Raw genomic sequence first — 14,505 nt, forward strand, 5'->3', positions numbered from 1 at the left:
GTTCATTCTTTTAAATTTCTATTCAATTGTACACCGGTGCACAGCCTGTTTATATCCCTTTCCGGCAGGAATTAAGTCCTGCTCAGGGGTGTCTGGATGGAGAGGATGGCCTGGGAATGAGGGGAAGAGCAGCAGAGTGGTGGTTGGGAGGAGATGCTTCTCCCTTGTCCTGAGAATTAACACTGGAGAGGTCCCCAAAGACGGGGACCCCCAATGATTCCATGAAAAGCACTACACTCTAGAAGTGTTTGTACAGTAGCAAAGTGAGCATGGCGTCAGCTGTCAGCGGGAGCAGTCACAAGCCAACCACAGTATTTCCAGGCAACCACTTATCTCTTCACTTTCTGTCCATTTGACGTGGGATCCAAAACAGCAGCTAGTGAGTGGGGAGGGGACATGCACAGGGTGGCGGGAGGGAGGAAGTGGACTGCACGCAAGTTACCTTCCACCCCCCACCTCTCACTGAACTGCAGGCTGGAGCTGAGAAGGGGCAGAAATCTTTGGAGTGAAAACTGAATTGTTAACTAACATAATGACCGACACATTGAATGACTCTATGAAGACCATGTTTGGAACTTGATGTGACCCTCAGACTGTCATTACGTGAAAGTGACCTGAGCAGGCAGTAGACTTCGACAGTTGTCATTTAGACTCGGAGACAAGCTTCTTTCCTCTTCCTACTGCCCCTGCCTCCACCCCTCCCCCAATAAAAACCTGAATAAATTTTAAGAGTAGCTGGGAGAAAACCAATAAAATATGTTTTGATTATGTCTACATAGCAGTTACAGGAATAACTTGGAAATAAACAACTATACGTAAGCCATTTTTTTCTTTTATAGTATAATTTCCTTGGAGCAAATTCCTGGGAATGGGGTTAATAGGTCAAAGGGCATGGTTATTTTTACAGTTCTCAAAACATATTGTCCAATTGCTTTTCCAAGGATTTGCACCAATTTACATTCCCACCAGATGTTACATGAAAATTCTATCACACATTTAATGGTACAGGATAATAGCATAAGATTCTCTGTTAAAGAAATGGGGCCTAAGTGTCATTTGATATTTGGAGTAATTTTAAAGTGCTTTAATAATACAACAATTTCTGCATTAGGTATTTTAGCAGTCTCTTTAAACTCAGCATTAATATCTTGAGTATAGACTATTGCTAAGGGTCTGATTTTATAAATTAATGGCTGGCTGTTTGTATCTGGTTTCCAGAGGGTTCCTTAAGAAGACCAAACCCTGTAGAATTTGTAGGCAAGGAAGAAAGGGGGAGGTAGGGCTAGAAGGCCAGTGAGTACAAGAGGCAGATTAAAGGGCTACGAGTGAGAAGCAGACACACGAAGCCAGGGACCAGGAGCAAGGAAATGGCCACGAGGTCAGCAGATGAGGTGGGAAAGGGCCTGGGCATGAGCCCCAAACAAGGTCGCGGGGGAGGAACTGTGCCTTCCTCTTGATTGTCAATGAGTTCAAGTTTTATTTAATTATTACAAACAACACAGTGTTTACTACCTTAACCATTTTTAAATATACAGTTCAATAGTAGTAAATATTCACATTGACCTGAAGCAATTCTCCAGAAGCTTTTCATCTTGCAAAATGGAAACAATTTACCCTTGAAGAACAACATCCCTTTTCCTGCTTCCCCCAGCCCCTGGGAGCCCCGTTGCTATGAGTTTGACTACTTTAGATACCTCCCACAAATGGAACCGTACAGTACTTGTCCTTTGTGACCGGCTTATTTCACTTAGCATAATGTCCTCGAGGTTCATCCGTGTTGTGTAGCACTTGACAGGATCTCCTTCATTTTTAAGGCCGAATACTATTCCGCTGTATGTATACACTACATTTCGTTTACCCGCTCATCTGTCAATGGGTATTTGGGTTGCTCCCCCCTCTTGGTTTTTGTGGATGGTGCTGCTGTGAACGTGGGTGGGCAAACACCTCTTGGAGACCCTGATTCCAGTTCTTTTGTGCTCATACCCAGAAGTAGGATCGCTGGGTCACACGGTAGTTCTATTGTTAACTTTCCGAGGAACTTCCATATTCTTTTCTGCAGTGGTTGCAGCATTTTACAGTCCCACCAGCGGTGCACAAGGGTTCCAATTTCTGTACACCCTCGCCAACACTTATTCTCTGTTGTGGTGGTTGTTGTTTTTTTAAATAGTAGCCATCTGAGTGGGTGTGAGGTGATATCTCAATGTGGTTTTGGCTTGCATCTCCCTGACGATTAAGGATGTTGAACATCTTTTCATAGGCTTGTTGGCCATTTGTATATCATCTTTGGAAAAATGTCTATCCAATCCTGTGACCAGTATTAAGTCAGGTTACTTGATTTTTTAATTTTTCAGTTGTAGGTATTCTTTAAATATTCTGCATATTACTTCCTTATCAGATATGACTTGCATGTATTTTCCCCATTCCATAGGTTGCCTTTTCACTCTGTCGACTGTATATTTTGATGCATAAACATTTTGAGATTTGATATAGCCCATTTGCCTATTTTTGTGTTTTTTGTTTGTGATTTTGATGTCATATCCAAGAAACCATTGCCAAGTCCAATGTCATAAAGCTTTTCTCTTGTGTGTTCTTCCAGGAGTTTTGTAGTTCTAGGTCTTATATTTAGGTCACAAATCCATTCTGAGTTAACTTTTGTATATGGTGTAAGATAAGGTTCCAAATTTATTCTTTTGCCTGTGGATATCCAATTTTTCGAATACCATTTGTTGAAGAGATGGCTCTTTTCCCATTAAGTGGTATTGGCAACCTTGTCAAAGATCATCAAATATTATTCCTTTTTTTGTTTAAGATTTCATTTATTTACTTTTAGAGAGAGGGAAAGGGATGGAGAAAGACGGAGAATGAAACATCAATGTGTGGTTGCCTCTAGTGCACCCCTACTGGGGACCTGGCCTGCAGCCCAGGCATGTGCCCTGACTGGGAATCGAACCCGTAATGCTTTGATTTTCAGGCCTGTGCTCAATCCACTGAGCCACACCAGCCAGAGCCTATTATTACTTTTCATTGATGGAAAAATAATAACACATTCATGAAATTCTTCTTTTGTAAGGTAGATTTGAGGGCCCAAATAACCATTTTGAATGAAATGGAGAGGTAAAAATAAAAACACAAAAATGTAAATAAAACTTTGAGACTATTGGATGGAGACCTAGTAACACCTTTTCTTAAGGTGTCATCAATGCCAAGGGGCAGCAGTTGGTGAATATAACTTATGCACCAAGCAAGCGATTACTGAGTGAGTGCCTACTCTACAGGCCCTAGCCAGGCCCAGGGAGTACAGGTGTGTGTAAGGGACATGTCCCTGCTCCGTGTGTTTCTGTACAGAGTCTCATGTTCTGTTAGCAACATCAACAAAAACTTGTGTGCCTGCCGTCCCTCTGCTAGCAGTTCAGAGAGGCATAAGGGACTGTGAGTCACTGTCCTTGCCCTCCAGGGCCCATGCGACCTTACACTTTTTTTTTCTTTTTTTCCTAAAGATTTTATTTATTTATTTTTAGAGAGGGAAGGGAGGGAGGGAGAGAGAGAGAGAGAGAGAGAGGGAGAGAAACATCAATGTGAGGTTGCTGGGGGTCATGGCCTGCAACCCAGGCATGTACCCTGACTGGGAATTGAACCTGCGACACTTTGGTTCACAGCCCACGCTCAATCCACTGAGCTATGCCAGCCAGGGCTTATGACCTTATTCTTGTCATGGGCCCAGACCCCCTTCATGTCCACTAATCTTTGCTAAGGGTGAATACCTGATGAGATAGACCCATTTCGTGGCTCGGAGGATGAGGGAGTGAGGCCTTACAGGCTGAGGGTGTTGTCCAGGTCCCCAAAGGACTCAGTGTTTCATCCGAAACTGCTCTCCATGGGGCTGTTTCTCAGTGTTTTCCCAGACACATCCCACTCTGGTTGAAACTAAAGGTTCTTTTGCTTCAATAACCTCAATGCTCCATTCAGGAAACACAGAAAGTAGGGTAAAAAGAGATATTGCTCTTGCAGGTCACAGGCCAGCAGACAGAGGTATCCAATAGCACCCTCGTGTGGGCTGAACAATGGCGGTTGTGTATGAGTTCACGGAGTGCTCTGTGTAACAGTCGCCTGGCAAGGTGTTTGATTTCCCTTTAATGGAGCAGATGCGCATGTGTGAATTGGAGTCTCTTTTGTATGGGCTGTTTCCGCAGCACAACTTCTCTTAACTGTGTGACGAAGGGTTTTCACTGTCAACGAGAGGTGTATCAAGTTTACGTGAGAAACCCTGTTGTCATGTTCAGTGTTACTGCGAACAAATTATTTATGCTGAAGTTAACCGTCCTTTTACCTCTATAGGGTTCTCACTCCATAATGTAGGCCCAACCTTTTTTTTTTTTTAAACTTTTTACTTTGGAACATTTTAGATGTACAGAAAAGATGTTGCAGAGTTCCCATACACCCCTCACCAAGTTTGGTTCCCCCTAATGTTAACATCTGATATTAACATTGCACTGGTGTCAAAGCCGAGAAACCAACATTGCTATAGTACCGTTAGCTAAACTTGGGACTTGACTTGGAGTTCACCAGCTTTTTCATCCATGGCCTTTTTTTCCTATCCCACAGTGCAGTTTAGGGCACCAGAGTGCACTTGGTTGTCATGTCTCTTTAGTCCGTTCTGGTCTGTGACAGTGTATCAGCCTGTCTTTGTTTTCCATGACTTTGACACCTCATCCGCGTTACTTCGCTTTATGACGTCATGTTGTGAAGGCTGAAGGACAGAACAAGTGGAAGCTCCAGCTTCAGCTCCTGGTACCTTATAGGTGGTTGGGAAGTAAAAAAAAATTTGAGAAGTCACATTATTAATATTTATATTAATATCATTGGTATGTGCAGGTCCTGCCTGAGTCACAAATACTTGGTTGTGAACATAGTTGTCCCTTTAAAATTTTTTTACCATTTTTGAAATGATTTTTGAGTTAAAAAGCGACAAACACAGTAGAGTTCCCATATTATATTACTTCACCACCTTCCCTTTATATTAACATCTTACAGAGTACGACGAGCAGAACCAGGAAATTAACATAGATGCAGCACTATTAAGTATATACTATTACACTATTAAGTTATACTATTATAATATTAAGTATACTGGTATACTTAATACTATTAAGTATATTGCAGCTCTTACTTAAATTTGCCAGTTTTCTGATCTCTTTCTGATCCAGGATCCAGTTATGGGTCCCTCATGAAATTTGGTTATGAGAAGGAGACTGACTTAGCCTTCTCTTAGTTTTTTTCTAGTTGTCCCTATTTATTTATTTTCATGCTCTTGGCAGTTTTGAAGAAAAATTGTTAGTTACTTCTGGAATGCCCTTCAGTTTGGGTTTGTCTGTATTTAAATTGAGGTAATGCAGTTTGGGCACAAAAGCAATGTCACGTTCTTCCCTGGGCTCCGTCAGTAGGTACACAGCATCGATGTATTTTATTACTGGTGATACAATCTTGACCTCTTGGTTACAGTGGTGCCTGCCAGGTTTCTTTCTCCTCTGTGTGCTATCCTTTTTTTTTTAGACTAACAAATATCTTGGGCCGATAATTTGAAACTATGGATATATCCTGTTTCTCATATGTTCACCTGCTAGCTTTAGATTCTATGTGTTATTCTTGTTTGCAACAATTATCACTGTGATGTTTGCTTATTGATAGTTTTCTATTTCCTTCATGCCATCTACATTGGAATTCTTAATTGGAATTCTTCTGTAAGGAAGAGGTGTCCCTATTCACTCATTTATGTTATAATGGGCTTATGCATATTTATTTTATTATGGTTATAATCTAATATCATCATTATTTATTTTGCTGCTCAAATTAGTCTAGCATTGCCCATTTGGGAGCTTAATCAGGTTGGCTTCTGTATCCTTTCAATATGCCCCGTCATTTCTGAGTGCTTTCTTTTGTTGGCACTTCCTTTTTGTTCTACACTTCTCTTGCATTTTCCTTGCCCTGACTTTGGAATCAGTCTTTTCTCCAGAGACCAGTAACTCCTTTCCCTGGAGAGTGGATTCAGAAATCAGGATCTGGGCAGTAGGAGTGCTCCTTGCTGCTGGAACGTCGTTGCTTTTAGGTCCTCTCAGTGGACAAGAAATATTTGTGTGTATATGAATATAGACATTTATTGCAATATATATCTGTGTAAATATTAAACGCCATGACGAATACATTCATTCGAAGATAAATGCATGAGTATCTGCAAGGTGCGCTTCTGTTTATCTTCCAAAAGCAGAGAGAATAGGTCCATTACAACACTGCAGAGTCAGTAGTACTTGTTTACCTTCAGTTTTATGTTATGAGTGAGATAGCCGAGGTTGTCAGAGAGGACACCTCATGGTCATTATTCAATCCATTTCAATTCAATAGCTACTTAGGAGCACGGAGGACTGTGTATCTTACGACAGGGGGATGAGTAGCACCACCTACTTAATGCTGAAGGACAGCATTATTTTACTTCTACATGCAAATAACAGCAGGAATTATGATGCTTGTTATGGGCTAGCAGCTGTGATAAGTCTGTTCTTGTACATCAGCTCATTTAATCTTCACAACAGTTCTACAAAAGTAAAGCATTCCGACCAAGCACAGAGGTTCTAGAATCACTGTATCGATTTGGGTTCAAACGCCAGTTCTGCTCCTCTCGTGCAGTTCCTTCACTTCTCTGTGCTTCCTTTTCTTCGCGGGTAAAATGGGGGCGATAATATATGTGATATGCTTCGCTCAGTGCCTGGCACATGGAAAGCATTCCATAAATGCCAGCTGCTGCTTCTCCACTTGCTCGTCTGGGGGACATTTTCAGTCCTGCAGCGTCAGGCTGTGCGTCCCTCCCAGAGGGGGAGTGAGCTCCCCAAGCTGAGTCCCTGCCCTTCGGGAGCACGCGATCCCAGGCAGCTGCGAGCACATGCATACGTTTCAGAAGAAGACAGCAAACGTGTTCCTCCAAATGGCTGCATTCGTTTCATGGTCCAAGCACAGGAAACCCATGTTCTCATTTCCTTTTCTACCAAAATAGTCACCTCTGCTCCCCGAAGAGGCCCTGGGTGATTACAGTTCCTTAAATGCCCTGAAATTCTCAGGAGAGAGGATTATTATTATTATGTTTTTTTTTTTTTAAAGCAAGCAGAGTTTGGAACTAGAAGACAAAAGGTTAAATTCTGTTAAGCTACAACAATGTAACTCATTTCCTGTTTTTCTCAACTGTCTAGACACAGATCTCATAAGCATTAGCTATGAATCCGTCTATCAGGTTAAAAATAGAAGGTTTAAATATGAAATGCTGTGGTGAAGGAAAGATTGTAGGTTTCTACCTTCATCCACAAAATGACTACGTTGAAATGGGATTTTTTTTGTCTTTGTTGTTAGCTTTTCCATAAATGCTGTGAAGCTGTATTTCAATGGCAGGAAGGGAGATCACCTTTTTTTTTCTTAAGAATATATTCGCTCTTTGGTAAGGTTAATGCAAGTTTCCCCCAAGATTAAAAAAATATATATACACATGCATGCGCGCGTGCACACACACACACACACACACACACATTTTATTTATTTATTTTGAAAGAGTGCAGAAGGGAAGGAGAAAGAGAGGAAACATCAATGTGTGGTTGCCTCTTGTGCACCCCCTACTGGGGGACCTGACCCACAACCCAGGCGTGTGCCCTGAGTGGGAATTGAATTGGCAACCCTTTGGTTCTCAGTCCAGCACTCAGTCCCTTGAGCCACACCAGCCAGGCTCGCCTGATATTTTAAAAGCCACTTGAAGACATACATTGCGTTATGTTAGCTTCTCTTAACAAGGAATATGGTCACACTTAAAAAATTTCAGGTTACTGTTCAGACCAACATTTAGTCCCAAGTAAATTTGTGTGACAAAAAAATGAATATAGATTTGATATGTTTACTTTTTATTACATTTTTTTTTTTAATTCTCACCTGAGGATATATTCATTGATTTTTTTTCAGAGAGAGGGAGAAGCATTCATCAGTTGCCTCCCATACATGTCCCATCTGGGGATTGAGCCCACACTTTAGGGTATATGCCTTGACCTGGAATCGAACCCACAATCTCTTGATGTATGGGGATGACGCTCCAACCAGTTGAGCCACCTGGACAGGTAGGTCATGGGTATCACTTTTTAATGTGTGGAAACATGCTGATTGTTGGTGTCTTTTCTTGTTAAAATGGTTTTCTGTTGTGATTTTCCATTGGTTTTGTATTTCCTTGAAATGGACGTAATTGAGCTCTCAACATATATTATTGCTTAAAAGAAAACATGTAAGCAGGCAACATATATACACCCTGTAACCCTCCCTTCCAGGCCCTACCACTGTGTGGGGCAGACTTCTTGGGCAGCAAAGTGGATATGTTGGAGGGGTTCAGGCCAGGGGTGAGAAGACAGGTTAAGCACCTCCTGCAGACCTCCAGGCCAGCGTTGTCGAAGGCTCTAGTGGCAGAGGAAGCACTGGAGGAAGAGCGGAGGGGCTTCGATGGGTTACTTGTGCTTCAATCATGGGTCTGTGTTTCACTGAACCTGAGGTGCTGTGGATTGTATGATGAAGCCTGAATTCAAAGACATTAAAAGTGAAAAGAATGTCCATCTAAAGGTTGATAAAATGCAGTAGAATTAAAAAAGCTGGGACCTCGAGCCTGCCATGAGAACAGTGGACAGAAGCTCACAAGTTGCTAGGGTCTGAAAGAGAAGCATAGTTTTCATGTCTGGAATCCTGATGGATGCACAGGTATGGGTTAGTGAACGAGTCTTTTTTATGCTTCTTGAGTTGAACTCTAGCTATTCTTGATTAAAAAACATGTTTGGAGAGGGGGCAGGTTTCTGGGCTGGGAACTTGATAGGAGCCTCTCCATTGACCAGAATGCTACCCAGACCCGATGTCATCATTTACGAGGCCATAGTCATGCTCAGTTTGGGGGCAGACAAATTCTGTTTATTTAATAAAAATGCATGTTTTGAATGGTGGTGCTAGGGGGCCTGGCTGGCTGCTTCCTTTTCCAGAAGCTTTCTCGGGCTTCTAGAGAGAGAGAGATTGGATTTCACAGGCAGATGGAGCTATTACCCGTGTTTTCTCTCCCCAGCCACCAGGCCAGCAAGCCTGTAATTACACACCACCCGCATCCCTTTTTTGGAAGCTGGCATGGCTCGCCCAAGGCTACATTTTGCCCAAGGCTGAAATTCCCCTTTGGAGGTTGTGGCATCCAAAACCAAACCGGGCCCTTCGCTGAATTGCCGAATGTCCGGTGGGAGGACCAACCTGTCAGGATGAGCCCCTGTGGCACCAGCCAGCGAGTTCACGTCTGCATGCGGGGAACTCATGATGAGTTTTTGTCTTTTCTAACGGTGATGGGAGTGAAGAATTCATGCAAATGTTTTTTAAGAAGTTCAGAGCCAGACTTTTTGGGTTGCAAGTTATTTTAGGACTTCGTTCTGTCAGTTGCTGTTTTGGAAAAAAGTACTGTGCCTTGCATTCCTGGAAGTGCCCAGCAACATTGGCCACTCTTAACCCCCACGCTTCACAGTGGGTGCCGGCTGTGGGGGCAGACAGTCTAAGTTTGAATCCCACTTCCACTGTGCCCTGGGCCAGCTGCTTATCCTTCCTGTAGCCACTTCCCTATTCTGTAACTTGGGAATAGCAAATAGTGCCAATTTTGTAGAAATGTTGGGATAATCAAGCATTTAGCTTGCTTAGAACAGTGCCTAGCTATTTGATATAAAAATAACCATAATAACTACAGTATTGAACACTAACAAATGTCCTGTTTACTCTGTGCCAAGCACTGTTTTACATAAAATAGCTCATTTAATCCAACTAACCATCCTGTGAGGTTGGTGCTGGTATTCTTTCCATTTTACAGATGAGGAGATTGAAACAAAAGTCTGTTCGATGTAAGTTAAGTTATTGTACCTCTGCTGAAACTCAAGTATACCTGACAATAGAATATGAAAATTGTTGGTTTATATGCCTGGCTCTCCCCCATAAACGTGTGGGCTCCTCAAATATGATGACTCTTTCGACTCAGTAGCCCTAGTGCCAGGCACACAGGTGAATATTATTGAGTAAATTGAAACTAGCTTACTGGGAAGTGTCTGTTTGGGGTATAAACATGAAAAGATTTTTTTTTTCTCCCAACCAGCTGATGTGACTCTTTCTGAGGCTTCCATGGGAACGGCTTTCTGGATGACCTTCAGGTCAAATCCTGCCGCCTGGTTTATTTTATAGGGTCTTTCTCAGATCCTCTCCATCGCTCACCTCTTCACTGGCTGCAGTGTGAGCTAACAATAATGATACACTAACGAGGTCTGAACCAAAATTGGCCAGCAAGTTCAAAATAATCACCACTATTTGAAATACAGATTTATATCCATCGCTACTGATGATGAGTCCCCTGTGTGTTCATTATGCTTTGAAATATTAGTGATAAAAGTGCCTGCCTATACTTCATAGCTAAACAAATGTACATATATTGGATTTATGCTTAAAGAATGTTTACTAATGGGATGGTTGGAGACCACTGGTTTCAACAGTTAGGGTGTGGGGTGGCGTTGACTTATTCATTATGCTTTTCTTTATAGACAGTGAAGTCTACATATTTTCTGCCCAGAGCACAGAATGCAGAAACAAAATGGAAAGTGGACTTGTGATCCATAATAAGAAATGTTTATATAGAGCTTACTATGTGTTAACCACAGCTCTAACCACACAAAACGTATTAATCACATAAAATGCAGCAACTCCATTACTCCCCACAGCAATTCTGTGATGCAGGCACTGTCATCAGCCCCATTTACAGGTAGAGGGACTAAGGCATGTCCCAGTTGGGCACAGTGTCTGATACAGCTGGGAAGTGGCAGAGCGGGGGTTGGAGCCCAGGCAGGTTAGCTTCAGATTCTTTGCTTGATCGCTATGTGATGCTGCCTTTTTGAAGGAAATAGGGCTCCTTGGAATAATTTTGAAATTAAGAAATTGTTAAATAGCATTCAAACAATTGAATACAAGATTAAAAAAATACAAGGCAAGGGAGCCACTCAAACACTCCCATGTGGGTTAAGAGAGACTGTTTTGATGGACTCTTTGGCATCTGCTAAACGTGATTTCTCAGGATGTGGTAGTTGGCTGGCTGCCTCTTGCAGCCACCAGATCCTGCCCCCTCCTCTGGTTTCTCTCTCTTTCCCTCCTGCCCTCGGAAGCCTTCCTCTAGCCTCTTTCCTTGCCCTTGTTCTCTTTCTAGGAGCTCCGGATAGGGTTCCCTGGAGAAACAGAACCAAAAGCATGAGTATCCCTGTTTGTCCATCTATCTGTCTATCTGTCACCCATCAAGTATGTATGTAGCTATAAATATATATATAGTACTTCTCTCCCCCTCTCTCAGTTCTAGTCCTTAAAATCTGTTTATCTACAGAGATTTATTTATTTTAAGAAATTGGCTCACACAGTTGTTGGCTGACGAGTTCGAAATTTGCGAGCAGGCAGGCTGGAGACCCGGGAAGAACTGATGTCATAGCCTTCAGCCCCGAGGCAGTCTGGAGGCTGCATCTATTCTTTCCGGGAGGGACCTCCATCTTTTCCTCTGAAGGTTTCAGCTGATTGGTTGGATGAGGCCCACCCACATTCTGGAGGGCAGTCTGCTTTACTCAAGGTCCATTGATTGAAATGTTTATTACATCTAAAAAATACCTTCACAGCAACCTCTAGGTCGGCGTTTGACCAAATGAATGGGAGCCATGGCCTAGGCAAGTGGACACGTAAAGTAACTATGACAGGGCTCCTCGAAGGGGCTGGGATTTCATTTGGGTTTCTGTTAGTTTTCTAGAACATTGGTGGACTCAGCCATGGGGACCCAGGGTACACAGAGAGCTCCAGTTCCTTCCAAAAGGGAAATCTACCCAAAGTCCAGAGTGTTTAAAGAACTCTAATGATACCATCAAGTGGGCTTGGATGGTAAGTCTTGTCTCTGGTGCTTAAGCTCCTGGATCCCAAGGAAGGGGCCTCTGTTCATTCTGATTCAAGAAGAGTGTGTTTAGGGTTTGTGTCTTACCTACATTATTCTTCTTTTCAGAAGCAGGAACTCAGTTCTTGCTCTCTGAGGTCCTCTGGTACTTTGTCCCTCACTAGGGTCCTTGGAACTTTGGATCTTGTGCTGTTGGTAACAGCATATTCTCTTGCACCTTCCAGCCCCCCGACCAGGTCGGTGGATTCCCTGAGGGCCAGCACTGAGCTCACACTTCCGAGTGGCTGTTCCAGTGCCTAGTTGACTGCTGCTTCGTAAACATTGCTTATTGGAGAGAAGTTGAAATTCCGATTCTCTGTGATGTTCCTTGGGCATCATTGTGATTGGTGCCTGCCTCATGTAAACTGGGAAGCAGACAACTTTACAACTGCTCTCCTGCCTAGCTCTTGCAGGGCCATACATCTGGGTGGTCCAAATAACTCTCGCTGCTGAATTAGGGTATAAGAGATACCTGTGCCTTTCATTCGCAGACAGACCCTCAGTCAGCTTGGGGTGGGGGACCTGCAGCAAAAAGGTCAGTGGGAATTTTTCTGAAGGGAAATTTGAATAGATTAAAGCTTTGTAGGGGATGGGTTGCTGGGCGCCTTAGACAATCTGTCAGATTCACTGACTTGGTTGCCTGTTACTGCTGTAAAAAAAAATCACCACGAATTTAGTAGCTTAAAACAACACAAATTCTCAAGAAGTTCAGAGTCCAACATGGGTCTCATTGGGCTGAGGTCAAAGTGTCGGCAGGGCCGCATTCCTTTCTGCAGGCCCTAGCGGGAAGTTGTTGCCTCGCCATTTCTAGATTCTATATGTTGCTCTCATTCCTTGGTTCATGGTCCTCTTCCTCCATCTTCAAGGGGACCAATGGCAGGATGAGTCCTCCTCTTGTCGCATCACTTGAATGCTCCTGCTTCCCTCTTCCACTTTCAAAGACTCTTGTGATTACCCTAGGCCCTCCCAGATAGTTCAGGATCATCTTCCCATCTCAAAGTGCTTGATTTAACCGCACCTGCATTTTCCCTTTCCCACGCTCTATGCCACGGCAGAGGGATTAGAGTATGGACATCTTTGGTAGCCAGACTGCCTATCACATGGTGTTATGATTCCTGTTTAAAATAAGCAATCAGTGTAACATATGGTTTCAGGTAGAAAGGTATAATAATTTTACCAATTTTATCATGTTAGAGATTTTCAGAGCATTTGAGGTATATTTGTGCTTAATTTGTTAAATTTATAAGTTATTAATTCTATTTGGGAACGTTTTGCTTATTAGGGTTGTTGCTTCTCTGAGCAGGTATTTGAAGTGCTTATTAAAAAAGCAACATCATTAGATTTATAATTGCAGTTTAAAATATATTTTTTAAAATAAATGTACATGTAGTTTGAGTTTTAGGCAATTTTTTAAAAAAGATTTTAATTTATTTTTAGAGAGAGGGGAAGGGAAGGAGAGAGGGAAGCATCCATGTGTGGTTGCTTCTCAAGCTCCCCCTACTGGGCACCTGGCCTGCAACCCAGGCACGTGCCCTGACTGAGAACGGAATCAGCGACCCCGTGGTTTGCAGGGCAGTACTCAATGCACTGAGCCACACCAGCCAGGGCCAGCTTAAAAATCTTTAAAGAAATTTTTATTAAGTTTGTTAAAGGATTTGTTTTTTTAAAGGAACTTCAGACTATTCAGTTTGAGTTTATCAAATAAAAGAAAGCCCTCTTATTTTATATGAAAATTTGCTAGGTTTGTAAAGATTTATTTGAACTTAAAAGAAACTTTAATGGAAACCAGGTCTCCACATTTGTTACTTTATCAACTACCATTAATTGTTTTATTTATTTATTTATTTAATTTATTAATTTTATTTTATTTATTTTTAGAGGGAGGGGAGGGAGAAAGAGAGGGAGAGGAACATCAATGTGTGAGAGATACTTGAATGGTTGCCTCTTGCACACCCCCAACAGGGGACCTGGCCCACAACCCAGGCATGTGCCCTGACTGAGAATTGAACCAGTGACCCCTTGGTTCACAGGCCGGCACTCAATCTGCTGAGCCACACCAGCAGGGCTCAACTACCATTAATTTTTAACCTAGAAGCTATGCACATGAACTCATACCGATTCTTATTCTAGCTGAACATAAGTATGGTGTCATAACTGAGACTTTAAAAGCTTTTAATAAATATATGATATGTGGATGTATTAATTCATTCAGGTCTGGCACCGTGCTGGAGGCTATGACACAGCCACAAATAAGACTATTACGGGAGATGAGATTTACTCAGCGGGAGGAGGCTTCAGTGAGGAGGTGGCCTCGGAGCAACAGATGCTTACCAGACAGAGGGGCAAGGAAACAGCATTCTAGGGAGGGGAACAGCCTGAACAAGAATGCATGGGATATTTAAGAAATGGTGAAATTTCATGATCCTGGTAGAAATTTTGTTAAATGATCTCTCATGAACATTTTCTGTGATGTTCTC

The sequence above is a fragment of the Phyllostomus discolor genome, chromosome 7 (genome assembly GCF_004126475.2).
Source record: "Phyllostomus discolor isolate MPI-MPIP mPhyDis1 chromosome 7, mPhyDis1.pri.v3, whole genome shotgun sequence".
Classification (NCBI taxonomy): Eukaryota; Metazoa; Chordata; class Mammalia; order Chiroptera; family Phyllostomidae; genus Phyllostomus; species Phyllostomus discolor.